Source organism: Nomascus leucogenys, chromosome 11 (genome assembly GCF_006542625.1).
Source record: "Nomascus leucogenys isolate Asia chromosome 11, Asia_NLE_v1, whole genome shotgun sequence".
NCBI classification, from domain to species: domain Eukaryota; kingdom Metazoa; phylum Chordata; class Mammalia; order Primates; family Hylobatidae; genus Nomascus; species Nomascus leucogenys.
Genome location: NC_044391.1, coordinates 110072146 through 110087430, shown reverse-complemented (window position 1 = coordinate 110087430; position 15285 = coordinate 110072146).

The following is a 15285-nucleotide window of genomic DNA, read 5'->3' as shown; positions in this document are numbered from 1 at the left end:
CCAGTAAGGAAGTTGAAAAAAGTGAATTCTGGCCCTGGCTCAACCACTGGCTTCTGTGATATCAATAACTAACATGTACTGAGAGCTTACTCTGTGCCTTCTACTGTATTTATATCATTTAAACCTCACCACAAAACTCAGGCATAGATACTTTTATTATGCCACTTTTCAGGTAAGGAAACTGAGGTTTAGCAAAGACAAGTAACTTATTCAAGATCAAATTGCTTTTAAGTGGCGTAAGTCATCTTAATGATCTCAAAGGTACCTTCTAACCCAGTCCATCTGTAATTGAGTGAGCTCTTGCCTAATCCTCACTCCTCTAGAGGGGTGATCCTGTGGTTCTAGCCAACTTTAAGTCAAATCCCAGGCACCTCAAGGCCTCCCAGGATGCCAGTGTTGAAAAAATGGTGAATTATTGCATAATGTGGGGTTTTACAATCATTGAAAGAATAAAACAGAAAAGAAAAATTAGCAAAAGGTAAAAGCCTTAAATCCTTCCCAGTTCATACATTTCATACCTTTATTTACAATGTTGGTAATTATAAAGTTCATTCCATTTTGTACTTTTCTTTCTTCACTTAAAATACTATCATGAACAATTTTCCTTATTGATAATAGTTATATTTTAGAATTAGAGAATTTGACTATGAAATTTTCAAGGTTCATTTCTAATTCCAGAAACAACGTCTGGCCTGTTCTCATTTTTTTGGACTTTTTTCCTTCATTCCAACAGAGTCATTTTAATGACTACATAAGTGACCAGCAATAACCACCAAATGATACTTAGCCAAAATATCACAATAAAATGATTACCTTGTGCTAAATATTTAAGTTGCTTCTAGTGTATTTGGCTAAAATATCACAATAAAATGATTACCTTGTTGCTAAATATTTAAGTTGCTTCTAGTGTATTTGCTATTACATATAATGCTGCAATGAACATCTTTGCACAGCATATTATTTCTATAACATGCATTCCTCAGAAGACAAGGCTACAACGAGTGTGTCCATGTTTATGGCTTTTACATTTTGAAAAAGCAAGATGTAATATTGATAGTGTCCACATATGGCCCTCCACTGTTGAAATCTTAAGACATCAAACATGGGATCTGGTTCTAGATCCTGAGTGACTATTACTGAATTGCTAAAGTGAACAAACATTAATTTAACAGAGAGTTTGAAAGCTGAATTCTTGGGGCCTAGTTCAGAGACAAAGCTTACTTACTGTCAAGGGGAAACAGATCTGTGGAAACTGCCTGCAAATAGCAGACTTATGGAAATAAAAACCGACCTTACAGGAATTTTCGAAAGACCAAATCCTCAGGAGATTAGCACTCAGGAGATATTAAGTAAACCAGTTTTCCTGGATCTCACTCTGATATCTGAATCTTAATACTAAAGAAACACTTTCACCTATTATAGTTCAGTGTCAGCTAATCAGAAATTTTGGCTAAAGCTAGGAATCATATAAATATGTATATTTTAACTTAAGACATTCACTTGCCAGTAGGTAGAGCCAAGGCCTTTCTTTAAGTGTGCATTTTCCATTTCTGAAGCTCCATCTCATTTTTCTTGAATAAACCATTCCCATCATGCATCCTCTATTAGTTGAAGTTTCAGGTATTTTTGTTTTTGTTTTCTTTTCTTTTGTTCTTTGTAGTGGATAAAAACCTTAGAAACTTGCAGAATTATTCTAGATTTTAATCTTTGTGTTATTCTTCTACAGTTGTCTCATCCACAAACTAATTTTAGATCTTTTTTTCAGCAATTCTTCCCTCTTGAGCCTTTCCAAAGCAATCAATTTAATTTTTATGGATACAGTCTCTTTATTTTTATACTTATATTTCATCTGTTTGCACAATGTTTAAATTATATAATTGCATTTACTAATACAAGTAGCATAAACAGGTTTGGGGAAAAAAATCAGCTGGTGCTTTGTATGCATAAAATTTGATGAATGGGAGAAGACAGGCATCAGGAAACTAGAAAGCAGCCTACCATCCATGAGCATTTAGCATGCTATGAGCATCTGTCAGAATGTACAAAGGGAATGGAGAACTTAGGTTGGTTACGTGAGAGAGAGTTACATCTACTGAACAATTAAGTGCTCCTCATCACGAAAGGAAAGGAAAGAATGAGGACTGAATCCTGTGCCCTGAAAGTGGAATCAGCGTATATCTGCTGTTTCTATGTCACCAAGGGGCTGATTCCAGGTGAGAGACTCTGGAAGATGAAGAGATTGGATCTTGAACCCAGAGCACCAGCAAAAGGTCCCGAATTCCATAACAAGCTTTACTCCAGAGTAGCTGGTGTTGGGGAAATATTTGTAGTCACTTCGTCTAAGTTCCCTTGTTTTAGAATTAGACAATTTGACTCTCACATTTCTAAGGTTCGTTTTTAATTCCAAAACAAAGTCTGGTTGTCATCATTCTTTTTGGCCTTTTTCCCTTAGGTCCGACGCAGAGACGATGACCACTAGGGGTCAGACTTTTTACATTGCTTCTCTTGAAAGAAGGAACCCAAGTCTTGGATTTTTTAACTGGGAAAAAACTAGAGAGGTCGTCTATCCTGGTAAGCAATGCTTCATTTAAACTCATTCAACACGTGTGACTATTATATTCTTAAAGGTTTCTAAGAAACAGAGGTTTCACGATGCTCCCTTCCAAGGAAGTTTTTGATATCTAACCTAGATCCTTCAAATGTAATTTCAATCTATTTCTTATTTGTGATGTCTCAGTGGAAACTATTAATCACTGACTATTATCCTCTGAGTAAGCAATTTATTTATCTGAGCAAACATCAGTTCATGTCTTATTTCTCTAGCTGTCAAATAGGGGTCTAGGACTAGAACCACTTTTTCAATTAATAGTTCAATAAATAAGCAAGAAAAATAAGGTTCCAACTTAAATAACTCAAAATCAAACTTCCAGTCAATGGCTGGGCCAGGATTAAAATTGGGTGTTACATAACCCCAAAGTCCACGTTGTTCTCACTAAGAACACTTTTTGCTGTCTCTTACTTAGTGCTCCTGCTGGCCTCTGGCTACTTGGGAGAACCACTGGCCTTTTCATTAAAAAAAAAAAATGAAAGCGGGCGATGAAGAAAGAGGGACCTCTCAAGCTGTAATGAAGCAGTCACTTCCTTGGTCATTTAGACCACTGTGGTGATGGGCTGAAGTTAGCTCAAGAAGCCATCGGCATCTCTCAGTGCAGGCTTTGACATGAAATGGCAACATTCAGGCTTTGTAGAAGAAGCTGAAGGCAGTAAACTCCAAGCCAGGAGTAAAAATCGTGTGTTCTGATGTGTTGCATCAAAACTTGGGAACCTCGTGTGCTCTATCCTACCCCTGATAACAGCTGCAAATGTTTGTTTTTTTTTTCTCTAGCATCTGGCCGGCCCATGTGTAAACAGAATGAACGGTCAGCATGGGGAAAGAATCTGAATGTCCCATTTCTCAGCCTCTTAAGGATACAGTGAAATGAGACAGAGTCTGAGTTAGGAAACTCTTTGAAATTACATGGAGATTCAGACAGCAGCTCCCAATGGCACTATAGAATCTCTCACCTATAAGTCCCTTTTTATGAAGAAAGACAATTACACAAAGGTAGTGTTGGGTAGTGGTAAGAACAGTGGATTGAGAATTGGATGACTCAAATTCCAACTGAGGCTCCTATGATAACTGACCATGAGCTTTTGGGAAGACTATTCTTTCTGGGTCTCATTTCACCATCTGAGTTATAAGATAGAGGAGTCTTCTCTAAGGTTTCATCCAGCTTTACTTTTCAACTTTTTGGCAAAATTCTAGCTGTAAAATAGGGGTCTAGGACTAGAATCTACCATATTGCTGTGTTTATTCGATAGGTATATTCCTAGCTACTGTTTCTTCCTTTGTCTAAATGACACTTTAAAGGTTATATCAACTCCCCCAAATCTTTTATGTCGCTTTATCTTGTCTCAATCCTAAACAACAAGTTAGGACTAACATGAGTGCTAAAGATAGAATTCAACCTATCAATTATTCTTTCTGTTCAAAAGCTAATTATTTAATCAGGGTCTTCTGCTTGTTCAAAATTATAAGCAGATTAAGTGCTGAGCATGATTTTTAATGTGAAACATGTGACTTTGGTATTCAAATATACTTTTAAAATTTTCAGTATCTTTTCAATTTCTAAAAAGTAGATCAGAGTAAAATTGTTTTTTAAAGTAAAGATACTATTAGCTTTGATAAATGAAATACAAACTAAATAACATATTATGAATTTGTAAATTCACATACAAATATACCTTGAAAGCTAAGTAAAGAATGTTGACTTAATTTAGCAGGCAATGAATGGAAGAAGGTTTTTAACTGAAGGAGTAATTACAATCTGAAACTAGAAACTGAGTTATTCCAAGAAATTACTCTTTGTAACCCAGCAATTAAACCTGTCAAAGAAGGCAGAATTCTTAGTTTTATGCCCATTTCACTGGATTACATTTCCCCTCTTTAAATTCTATTTTTTCACCACATCATGATCCTTTTAAGAAAAGTTGTCAAAGAAATTGAAATAGAAGGAATGAGAAATAAAAGTCAAGAAGACGTTGTAGACTTGATCTGTCTTATTTGAAGCTTGTATTTAAACGGAAGTACTTTTCATCCTTTCAGAGTTCCAGTTGGCCCCACTTCCAAGATGGCTGAGGATGTTGGCTCCTGCTCTATTCCAGCAGAGGGCGCTCTTGGAGCAGGATTGGGGATGGCGGTGGGAAACTGGGAGGACAATCTGAGCCTCATTCAGCAGCCACTTGGTTTGGTGTGAATCAGAGTCCTTCTGGACTGACCTAAAAGACAGCTCATTGGTCCGTGCCTTACAGAATTCTATTCATAGTCTAGTTAAACTCTGATGAAGACCCCGTTTTCCAGCTCTACCTTCTCTGCTTACTATAGAGAAAAAAGTGACTAAATGATCCTCAAGAAATAGAAAATAAGTTAAGAAATGTGACAGCTGGACACGTGAACAGAGGAGCTACTGAGGACTGAGAAATCAGGAAAAGGTTAGCCAAAATAGGTGTGTGTGAAAGATGTCAAACCTGCTTAGCAAGATCACCTGTCTACTTCTTTCTACCTCATCTTCCAGAAGGGAATTCATAATTTTTTTTAAAAAAGTAGTAGCAATATCATGGGCAGAGCCCAAATAATAACAGAAAATGAACCTTGTACAATTGGCCCTTTGTATCCATAGGTTCCACATCCATGAATTCAACCAAGTGTCGATGAAAAATATTTGGAAAAATAAATGGAAGGTTGCATTTGTACTGAACATGTAGAGATTTTCTTGTCATTCTTCCCTAAATAGTACAATATAACAACTATTGACATAGCATTTACACTGTATTAAGTATTGTGAGTAATCTAGCAATGATTTAAAGCATATGGGAGGATGTGCGTAGGTTATATGCAAATACTACACCATTTTATATGAGAGACTTGAGCATCCCTGGATTTTGGTATCCTCAGAAGATTCTGGAACCAATCCCTCAAGGATACCAAAGGATGACTATACTAGGAATGAATAGCTGAAATCCATAAAGGTTTTTGAGCTCAAGAATGATGTGAGCAAAGCTTAGCAACTGGGTTGCCTAGCAAAAGATTTATCCATTGCAACCCAGGGACTGAGCTCCAACTTGTAGCAAAAAAAAAAAAAGAGCACCAAGGAGCAGTGGAGATCTGGGCTGTAGCCCTAGCTCCAAGACTTCTTGTCTCTGTGTCTTTGGCCAGGTTCCTTGGGTGAGTCTCTTCAAGCCTCAGTTTCCCTGTCCATCAAGTGTGGGAGCTGAACCACATAACCTGTCAGATTCATTTCATATTTTATATTTTGAGTCTGTGCGTTCATAGCATATTAGAATAGCAATTTAATTTTTCCTCAAGGAATCCATGGAAGGCAGGTTAAAGGTAGCTGACCATTTATTATGTCATTCTTCAGTGAACAGACATGTCCCTGAGGGAAGAGAAGAGCTTGTCTCAGAGATCAGTCACATCCTTCCCTCCAATCGACATAGGCCCTCCAGCCATGAGCAGTGGGGGTGTGGTGTGGGGCTAAGGGTGAGGAAGAGGGTATCAATTTCATAGCAGGTTTATGGAATCCAAGGTGGAGATGGAGTTTGATCAGCCACTCAGTGTAGACTGACTTTGGGGCAAATACAAAGTGAGCACTAGAAGAAGCTTAAGAGCTCAACTGCTCTTCCCTATCATTTAGTAAATGCTAAGATGTAGATCTCAAGGCCACACAGTAATTGGTAGAATAAACCTGGATTATGGTGTTTTTGTAGGCTAAATGTAACCTCCAGCATATAACTTCCTCATTTACTAATCCCTATATCTCTACCAGAACTATTTAGATTTTCTTCTCCTGCTCATCACTAGATTTTTGTACTGCTTATAGATAATCACAATCTCTTTGATCCTTCTCACTCAAAACTTCACCTCATATACAGGAGCAGTAAGTTAATAGTTTCAGTGGAATCTGCTGTCTCCTGTGATGCTCTGAAATTTGGATCTTTTGCCTGAACTAACGTCTTAGGAGGGCTTCAGTCAGTTTACCATTCGTAAGTGGATTTATTTCTTCATTTCGTGCACTAACTTGGGTCCAAGTGAACCTTTATTTATTTATTTACTTATTTACATAAACCTACTTGAAAAGATATTTGAGGAAGCTTATAATAAAAAGCACAAGTATTTTTAAACCCAACTATAAAACAGGAGCACAAATGCAGTTATACTTAAACCTAAGTAGGCCCACCCAAATTTTTAATGATATTTTCTTTTTCGCTATAGAAGTTCACTGATGAATTTTCCATCTGAAACTTTATATAAAGCAACTTAACAGATGCTATCTTTATAACACCATTATAATAAACGCTCTTCTATGTACCAATCTTACAGCAAACCTTGGTAAGTGTCAGAGATGCGCTATCAAGTTGTACTTCGAAGACAGAGTTCTGGGGCCTCCAAGCCACGTAGTCCTCATTGATATAAAACTTCCTGGAAATTTAATATGAAGATACAGAGAGATTTGAAAGATCTTGAGAAATAGCTAGTTTGCATGAACCCTTATGAAGTCTTTTGTTTTGTTTTGTCTTGTTTTGTTTTTGAGACAGAGTTTCACTCTTGTCACTCAGGCTGGAGTGCAAGGGTGCGATCTCCGCTCACTGCAACCTCCGCCTCCCGAGTTCAAGTGATTCTCCTGCCTCAGCCTCCCAAGTAGCTGGGATTACAGGTGCCTGCCACTACACCCAGCTAGTTTTTGCATTTTTAGTAGATTCGGGGTTTCGCCATGTTGGCCAGGCTGGTCTCAGACTAGTGACTTCAGGTGATCCGCCAGCCTCGGCCTCTCAAAGTGCTGGGATTACAGGCGTGAGCCACTGCGCCTGGCCAGTCTTTTCAAATATTAGCTCTCTCAGCTGAACTAGGAAGTAGACAGCAGACACGTCTAGACAGAGGTCGCTGGCCAGGCCCTAAAGTGCAGATGCGCTGTGCTGTGGCCTAAAGAAAGATACCCAGAAAGTTCTTCAGACCTGCTAGAGATCGTGAGGCTGCTCAGGCTTCCTCCCTAAAGAACAAGGTCTCTGGACTTGGCTTTGTGTCTAACAAAGCAGTTACCTCATTCCCACCCCTTCCCCTGACCCAAACACACACACACCCTCCACACACACACGCCAAAATGCACAAGCTGTTTCCTCATGTTCTTTGCTACAAAGTCACAGCATATTAGAGCCATTTGCTGTTTAACCCATCTATTTAACAGATGAGAAACTGAAGCTCAGACAGAGGGGAGCTGCCGTTTGCTTACAAGGTGACAGACCCCAGCTCCCGTTTCTGCCCCTCCATCAAACAGTGTCTCACTGAAACACACTGTGGGTCGTGCCACGCACCTGCTCAGTCACCTCCACTGATCTCCCATAACCCTCAAGGGAGTCCAAACACCCCAGCCTGGCATCAGAGCCCTCCACAGAATAGCCCTATTTGGGTTTCCATCCCAGTCTCCATGTTCTTCTTCTTGATTGCTGGCGAGTGATCTCCTCATAGGTCTCCTGCTCCCACGTAAACAGACCAGACTCATTCCCAGCTCTGTCTCAACATGGATTCTCCTGCCCATTCCCACTTTCTGAGAGGCTGTTCTCAGTGAACTGGGATGTCCAGAAACGAAGCAAGGTCATAAAATGGCTTCACATACCCTCCATGTGTGCCTCTTCAGAGCGTCAAAAACACACTATGGCTTATTTTTACTTTTAATAACATTTTTGAGTGTAATTAGCAAGGCCTCTGAAAGCCTCAGCCCCCTCCTGTGTGGTAGGAATGGCAAATACGCCCATTTTATAGGGGAGATGAAGGAAGTGAGACCCAGTGCCGAGAAAGGGCATATGATTCATGTTTCAGCAAGCAATGAGTCAGAGGAGGAGATATCGACCCAGGCCTCCTGATGCTGAAGCTGGAGCTCCATTCACACGGCTGGGCGTATTGCCTCTGTTATTTCCAAATGCTCGATATCTTCTTTAAAAAGTCAACAAACACTCACCCCAACAGGCTGACTTTTGAGTAGGTTTTTTATTATGATGAAAAACGCAAGAGACCTTATCTTTTCTGATCTCTGAACAGAACCTAGAATGTTAACTACATAGTTTATAATAAAGAAGCTTCAAGCTTTCCAAGTTGTGATCCTCTCCTAAGGCAACTGTGTAAATAGAGGCAATTCTGAAAACTTGGACTGTCAAAGAAATTGGGCAAGGCTGGCTGGGCCAGCGCGGTGGCTCACGCCTGTAATTCCAGCACTTTGGGAGGTCAGGAGTTCGAGACCAGCCTGGCCAACATGGTGAAACCCCATCTCTACTAAAAATACAAAAATTAGCCAGGCATGGTGGTGGGCGCCTGTACCAGCTACTCGGGAGGCTGAGGCAGGAGAATCACTTGAACCCAGGAGGCAGAGGTTGTAGTGAGCCGAGGTCATGCCACTGCACTCCAGCCTGGGTGACAGAGCAAGACTCCGTCTCAAAAACAAAAACAAACAAACAAACAAAAAAGAAACTGGGCAAGGCCAAAAGTCCAGTTGAGGCTGGAAATGATACATCGCACCAGCTGTGTTCTGACCTTCTCTAGTATCTGATACCTATTTCCAATATCCAGTGGCTGTTCTACCATTTAGGGGCTGAGAAGAAGGGGTAGGATTGTGTTAAGTGACTTCTGTTGTTGGGTCAGAGCATTTTGAAATCCTGGAAAGGCTTGTCAAAAAGAAAGTGGTCACAGGTCATTCTGCAGTCCTTGAGAGAAGAGGAACAAATGGTAGCCTGCCTCCAGAAAAGGAATGAAAAGGGTACGGCTGAGAGCCCCAGGGAACTGGGTATAAAAGATCCTTTAAATGCCCTTCAAGGTACTTTGCCACATTTACTGAGCCCCTACTAATGTACTATGTACTTGGATAGAGACCCTCAGTAAGGTGACTGTATAATTTATCATCCAAACCCAAAAACTTCAAGGTGAAGGAGGGACCTATTAATAACTAATTATACCAAGACAAAGTCATAAACTGAGATGGCAAATCAGGATGTATAGTCACCTTAGCCATTAGTATTGAGATCAACAACAGAGTTTGTATCCACAGAGAAATCTCTATGGCATAAAAGGGATCTAGCAAGCACAAAAATGGCATAACCCAAGGCTGGCTGGGTGTATCGAGACCAAAGGAGAAAGAAGTGACATCTAAATAGAGGAGTTTGCATTGAAGCTGAGTTTTGAGGGATGTGAAAGATTTAAAGATTTGAATGTGTGGCAAAGATAGGCCAAATAGAGGCCATCAAATTCTGATGAGTTTTAAAAATTTTTTAAGATGCCTCAGCCAAGGCCCAGGTGGCAGGAAAGCAGGAGGCATCCATGGAGCACCGCGACAAGGCAGAGTCCATCTGATGTGGCTGCCATGGAAGGAGTGGTAAGACCAACGAGAGATGAGGCAGGAAAGGTGCTGATGCCAGGCTAGGCTTGGTTCTAATTTCCTAGACAGCACCAGGAGCGAGCTTTCCTCCTCTTATCAGCATGGCTGCACAGATCTCCATTCTCCTCATCCTGGACTTTTGTTGAGGCTGCTCAGACCCACATCTCGTTGGCTGCTGCTAGTCTTACCAGGCTGACTGTCTTCCCTCCAACAAGGAAAGGAGTCTCATTTGAGGAACTGCACAACCTCTTCTGGTTTCTGTACTAGTCACTTTCTCTCTCTAGCCAGTGGAGAAGTGGGTTGGAACATTAGGGGGAAGTGTCTGTTTGGCAACCTCACAGGGCTAGAAAACTTGAAGAGGGTGGATTTTAGGGGCCATCCCCTTGAGAACATTCAAACGTTTGAATCTTTCTGGTGAGACCACTTATATTCCTATTTTCCAGGAGTACACAGAAGGCCAGAGGCACTTTGGACCTCAGGGCTTTCAGAGGGGTGAAAGACAAGGCGGTCAGGGAAAGACTTTGTCCTTTGGCCTCACTGTTTTGTGATGTGTGTCAGGAAGGTGTTATTGTGGTGAACAATTAAGAAGGGAATTTAAAAGCAGAGAAATGAGTGACTCACCCAAGGTCACATAGCAAGAGACAGAGCTGCCAGCGACTTGAATGCAAATCTCCTGGAGCCAAGCCATGTATTCATGCACCTACCTCAAAGCCTGCTCTCAGAAAAAAGTGGAAGAGGGAAAGGAAGAAGACAAGAAAGAAGAAAGAGGAGGGGGAGGAATAAGAGGGAGAGAAGCAGAGGAGGGGAGAGATGGCAGAGCCCTTCACTGTAGGTGAAGGACCTGGAACCCTCTCCTTTCACCCCTACTCATCCCCACTCCCTTAACTCCTCCTGGACCCAAGAAAATGGGTCCAAGCCTGTGCGGTAGGGAAGGGCTGCTGGGTAACTTCTTTACTGAGGCGCAAGCATGGCCCTGCGGGGTTGCTGAGCCTTTCAAAGGCCACTTGTAAACTCTGATGTGGCGCAGGGGCTGGCCCGGAGGGGCTGGGGCCCGGGCCAGGACGAGAGGACGAGCCTGCCTTTGGTGCCTAGAAATCAAAGCAGCCAACCTTGGGCTTTTTCTTCCCCCTCACACTGAGGCACTTTTATTGGCGAGATGAAGGGAGGCAGAGCGGGCCTTACAGTCCTCGCTTTGCTTTTGGAGGTTAATGACCCAGTTAGCAGCTCTTGGCTGCGTTTCCGACATTTTGCAGACATCAAGCCCCGCGTCTCTGCCAAGTACATTCTGTTCCCTGGAGCACATCCAGTGCATCTCAGATTACTATGTAATGCGACAAAGAGGGAGAGGTGGCTGGGAGGGGCATCGGGGAGCGGGGCGGGGAGGGGAGAGGGCGGGACGCAGGAGCGTGCGGGGAGGAGACGAGGATGCCACTCTAAATATAGCTGCCCTCCTGGAATGCATCTTTCAAGGTGCTTATTTACTGCACTAGAGTGATCCCAAAGTGAGGGTACGATTGGGCCCTGTCGTCCAGGAATCCTGGAGCGCTGAGAACGAAGCCCAGGACCAGGGCGAGGACAGACAGTGGGGGTGGGGAGGAGGCTGCAGGAGGCTCCGGGCTGGGAAGGGTTGGGAAGGTGGAATTCGAAGGGGGCGGGGCTAGGAGGTGGTGGCCCCGCCCACAAGGCCGCCGCCCCGCTTTGCAGCTCCAGCCTGAGCTGCAGCCTGCGCGCTAATTATAGTCGTGAATGGAAAGCGGCCGCTTTTGAATGATCGCGTTGCTCGAGCTGCCGTTGGAAGCTTAGAAGCAGGTGCTACCGTGCTAGATACAAAGCGATCTATTTAAAAGCCCTCTGTCACGCACGCACGCTTACTGACGAATCCTCTGGCTCTCTCCTACCACCGCCCGGTGGCGGATTCCGGAATTGGTTCAAAAGGCCTTGATCCCGAACACCCAGGACAGAGACAGAGGACTTTTCCTACCTCTTTCGCCTGCATCCTTAGAAAACTCCCGTGGATGAGAAGATCCCCAGGCCTTTACAAGCTGTTGTTTTACAAACGGAGAAACTGAGGCAGGGAGAGGTGCTAGATGTGCACCAGAGCACGTGGTGCGTCAGTGCATAGCTGAGGTAAACTTCTGGTCTCCTGACAGCCTCTCCATTTGCCTCTCCGGGTTGGAACCTGAAGCGAGTCTCACTTTAACGCCGTTAATTTCCAGGCGTGGATCTTTAGCCAATGATGAGCATCCTCCTCCTTTCCTGGTTCAGCGCCTGCCCCCTCCAGTCCCCACCCCCACCCCACTCCTACACGGAAAGCTTGCTAATGCTGGCTGATTCTCATTGCTAGGTTTACTAGTTCAGGCCTGGAAACTGGGTAACCTCAATAACTATGACCATTTCAGTATGTGTGAGTCAATCTGATGTGCCCTCCGTCAGCATAATCCTGTCACGAGGAACGACACAGGGGACAAAACCTAGACTTTTCTTTCCCATCAGCATCTTGGCTGCACTTAGTGCTCACAGCCAAGTGTGTTAATGCACATGATGGCCTAATCCAGTCCATACGAGCACGGTGAAAATTCTTATGCCCATTTTATGGAATCTGTAGAAATGGAGTCTTGGAGGGAGGAAGTGACTTGCTCACAGTCATCTGCTGATGAGTGGTCTACTTGAGAGCCAAAACCAAATTCTCTACCCTCAATGTGGGCCATGTCCAGTATTCATGCTTTGGCCTGCAAGGGGGAGCAGAAATCCACTTAGTAATAGAGAAGGATAACTCTACGCTCCCTCAGACACCTGGAGTGTCCCGAGTCTCTCCACTCTGACCATTGGCCTTTTCTCCCTGTGGGTCTGGGGCCACTCCCACGCTAATCCACAGCATTAAACTGGGAATGGAGAGCTGCTGTCTTCTCTAGAAACCGAAATCTCAAGTCCAGTATCTACATCCAGCTTCCAATAACAAGGCCAATCCTACTTACCACCTGGACCCATCTATGTCTCCTCACCTTTGCTGACTGCTTTGGACTTAACTCTGCCTGTGTCTCTCTTGGCTATTCCTGTAACCTCAAGATCTCCACCAGGGCAGATGGATAAAGAGGCAGCATCCAGTAACATGCTGAAAAAAGAAGGGAGAGGGAACAGGTGTGGATGATAGAGTATTTCAGTTGTTTTTTATTTACCTCTTAGAAGCAAAGACTGTATCTTAGTCTTTGTAAGTCCTCCTTCTTCCCAACATATACAAGGTCCAGCCAGCCCAATTCACCAAGCATAGCAGACAACCAGAAATGTTAAAGAGTCATAAAACTTTCACATGGCTGTGGAAAATTGTATATACCTAGGTTGGTCACAGTCATGTTTCTCTGATAACAAAGGTAGTTTAGAGCACGGACTTTGCACCTACAAGCCCATGTTTTGCATGAACTAGTTATACAATACTGACAAATTACTTAAGCTTTCTAGGTCTCAGTTTTCTCATCTGTAAAATGGGCACAATGGTACCTCAAAGAAGCAGTACGGAGCAGTACTGGCAGTGCTGAGCCAGGAAGAAAGAAAAATGTTCGCATGTGAATCGTTGTATCTACAATCAGGCTGCTTAATTTAGAATCTGAATTCAGCTGAATCTAGCACTATGACTAATGTCAGCACTCAGTAGTTCTTCTCACACAGGGTTGTTCTAGGAATTAAGTTGGATAATATATATGAACACTCTTTGTACAGTGATATAAGATTGTTCACATACTTTATTATTAATAAATAAAGTTGCCCAGGGTTACACAGCTAACATACAGTAGAACTGGGATTTAAATCCAGATATGCTCCTGTCTCTGTCCTATGTCTCCAGTCTCGTGCATAACAATAGTCATCATTACTGAGCACTTATTCAATAATATTGTTTTGATTAACTGTGTCTGCTTCTATTTGAGATGCAGAAATAATAGACACGCTTTTAGGTTGGAGATAAGTAGGTAAGGGCCTAGGACAGATACACAAGTAACTATGTAATACCAGTCAGTGGATGATGAGCGCTCTGATTAGCACAATAAACCAAACGCCATGAGCACCAGGGAAGAACAAGCAGATACTCCCCGAGGTGGGGAGAAGGGTTCAGGATGGCTGCAGTGAGGGTAAAGGAGCATGAACAGACCCCGGAAGAATTGGTAGCATTTGGACAAGTGGAGGTAGAGGTGAGGGAAGCTCCTGAAAAAGGGATCAGCAAGAGCAAAGACCCAAAAGCAGGAAAAGAAAGGGAGGATTTAGAGAACAGCAAGCTTGCCAGCATTCAGAGAACATAGTGCCGGCAGAGAATGAGCAGGGGCAGAGTGAGAAAGCACACTGGGAGCTAAGCAAGGAGACCAGGTGTCCCAGGGAGCCAGGGCGAGCTCAGCAGGGCCAGGTGAGTCTCTCTGATGACATGGAGGGCAGATGTGCTACGGTCTCAGGATGATGATGAGTGGAGAAATTTTGCTCTGGGGCCAGATTTGAGGCAGGAGAAGCTAGGGTAGTTTCATAGCTCCTTTGTAGCACCTCCTAGATCTTGTATTTGTATATTTACTTGTGTTTCATCTTTTACGTTGGCCTATAAACTCCATGAGAGATGGGAACAGGAGCCTTTCCTTTCTTACTTGCCCCAGGGCTTACCACAGTGACATCCATAGTAGGAGCTCGATAAAGACTTGATGAGCAAGTGAATGCTTCTTTGATCCCAAGGCCAAGAGGACCACCAAAGTGATCGAAACATGGACAAAGGTTTCTCCAAGAAGGTTGTTCCTACCTTTAACTTCAGTAAACAGATAGCCCAGGGTGGTGTAAAAGAGTTTAAAATTCACTGAGCAGGAGTGCAGGACTTCTTTCATGATCCCTCAAATATATATACTGTAGTTTTAGAAAATGAAATCAGAAAGAACTGGAGAGAAAAGAAAGAAAAAAAATGAAACCTTGAGCTGAAATAAAACCCTTCCTGTAACTCTCTATCTCTTAGTTATTTTAATTACCCATATTCTGGTTTTCGTCTTCCCTCTCTAAAAGAAAACAAAAGAAGGATGAAAGGGAAGAGAGAGAGAGAAGAAAAGAAACTTGCCCGAGAGAGCTATGAGTTTAGGCAACTGATTTTGTTGTCTTCTAAAGCCTTCTATGGCCTGGATCCCTTCCCAGCTCAAGTTGGGAAACAGAAAAGAAATCCAATTGGTTTCTGTTGTTAAGGGTTTGGGACAAACTGCTGATAGAAGCTGTGCCAACTGTCCTATCCTGGCCTTCTTTAAAATATGAATGTCATTGCCTTTTGTCATTCTACTTGGAAAGGCAATTTAATGGTATGTTTTTTGAACAAGGG